Consider the following 2198-nt stretch of genomic DNA (forward strand, 5'->3'; position numbering starts at 1 on the left):
CGTAAGTTAGTACGTGGTGATTTAATTGGATATAAGGAATCAATATCTGGTGTCCATATTGCTTAGTGATTTCAGCAAATATTTTTTGGTTTAAATGTATGTTTACAGTATTTAGCTCACCTGATAGGTGAGTTACTGATGGTCAAATATGTTTGACGACATACGGTTTCCAATTGTTAATAAATTGTCACCTAATATCGATGTTCTCCGCCCAAGTGGTTTGGTATATGCCACCACTGATGTTGTTATCTTATAACGAACATGTAAATTTGGTGGATTACTGAGCAAATGCTTCACTAGAATTAAGTAAGTTAATATATAACATGTTTAAGTCAATTCATATTGGCATTAAGTATTACAAGCTCAGTAACACATCAGGACACATAAGATGTTACTCAAAACAGGTGGAAGTGTACAACCATAATCCTTCCTGCCGATAAATTCCATGATAACACTACAGATTAATCCATTTGCCCCATATTACAGGTATGGAGATAGTTTTGAACACTAGTATCTCAGCTCATAGGAAAGGTACAAAGTTCAGTAGCTGGTAATGCTGCTATATCCCAATTACTTTGCCACGTAGTTGATTGGTGGTTAATGCACCATGACTGATAGTCTTAATGAATACCAGATAACAACGTTGTGGATGGTCAACGTAAATATCTGGATATATATTTTGTGCACCGTTCCCAGAGGCACTGCAATACTGGGTCGATGCGTGGAGTGGACGGAGCAAGCCCCTATTCCATCTCCCTGTTCCAAAATTCAATTTAATATATGGTCCCTAGATAAGGGACGTATCAGATTATTAACTGATAAGAACAGATACTACACTTGATCTTAGCCAAAAGGCCGAGAAGCGATGCAGCTAAAGCTGTATCCAAGGATAGTTTGTCGTTAATATATAGATATGCCATGACGGAATGTTTCTAAGTGTCAGGGCTAGTTGATTCTGGATAACTTTGACTTAAATGCCGCAACGCTCATCATGGTTACTCCATCCAGGTAATTGCGGTATATCCGAAACTTATATGAGAAGGTACTGATAGTGTGCATCTTCAAGGTCGATGTCTACCATAAAGTATCCTTGGATCCATGGTAGTAGTTACAAATCCCATGAATGGGTATACCTGGTGAAATACTCAAGTGGTTTATCAACGATGGTGCGACATTTACCATCGTGGGAGGGTAGACCACTTGGGGTGCTTGCTGAATTGGTGGCAAGATATTAATTATATTCCCCTTGTATTTATTTTTTTTTTTTGGTATATAACTACCAAGAGTGATAGCTTCCTAACCAGGCGTGATTCATCCACCCCTTGTTAGTACAACCCTTAACCTTTATGTGATGGTAGGAACCATACTTATCTGTCTTCATTGTTGTTTTCTTCGCTTTCTGGTTCCTTGTTCTTGTAGGGACAATGTTTGTTGGGGGGTGGCGCATTTTCCCCTGGGCCTGCTCTGGGCCGTGGCCCAAAATGCTACGGGTTTGGCATGCAGGCCCCGAGCTTTCACCAGTACCATGAGGAAGACGCCCCTGGTGGACACGTTGAGGTACTGCTGTCTGGTTTAGTGTGGTGCTCATTCCAGACTCTGCCCTCTTGTGCCGAATAGTTTGAACACTTCGTCCAGTTTTTTAGGACTGGTTTGGTAAGTGCCAGGTAGCAGGATCTGTGCTTGTGAGGTCGGCGTTCTCATAGTCCTGTTAATTTCATAGATTGAGGGCAGGTTTGTGAGTTCATTTCAGAAGTTATGAGGTATACCGTTGAACAGTAGGTTAGATTAGATTAGATTCGTTTTATTGTCATTCAGACCTTTCGGTCTGAACGAAATTTTGTTTCCCTGCAGTCATACATATAATTTTTAAAAATGGCAAAAACACACAATCAACACAAATTTAACATCCACCACAGTGAGTTCACCAAACACCTCCTCACTGTGGTGGAAGGCAAAATCTTAAAGTCTCTGTCTCTTCCCCCTTTGTTCTCCCTCTGCGCCGAGGCGACGGTTCAAACTCCGCGGGCGGAACAGTAGGGTCAGGTGTTTTGCCATACTACCCTGCCCTTCTGGAATGAGCAGGTGGACATGATAGCCGACGTCAGGGTACCAAATGCATTTTTAAAATATTTAGGTTAAATGCGCTGCTCTATGTATCCCCCAATAATGGCGGGCACTTTGAGTAAATGCAATTTAGG

At 41.4% G+C, this 2198-nt stretch overlaps 1 non-coding gene across 1 annotated transcript; it reads right to left on the minus strand.

Moving 5' to 3' along the window:
* Positions 1 to 676: 676 nt before the first annotated feature.
* LOC116969759 lies at positions 677 to 867 on the minus strand. The gene has a single exon (XR_004410916.1). It is a non-coding gene; the product is annotated as a U2 spliceosomal RNA (small nuclear RNA).
* Between the last annotated feature and the right edge of the window lie 1331 nt (positions 868 to 2198).

This window comes from Amblyraja radiata, unplaced genomic scaffold, assembly GCF_010909765.2.
Source record: "Amblyraja radiata isolate CabotCenter1 unplaced genomic scaffold, sAmbRad1.1.pri scaffold_1117_ctg1, whole genome shotgun sequence".
In the NCBI taxonomy this organism is placed as follows: Eukaryota; Metazoa; Chordata; class Chondrichthyes; order Rajiformes; family Rajidae; genus Amblyraja; species Amblyraja radiata.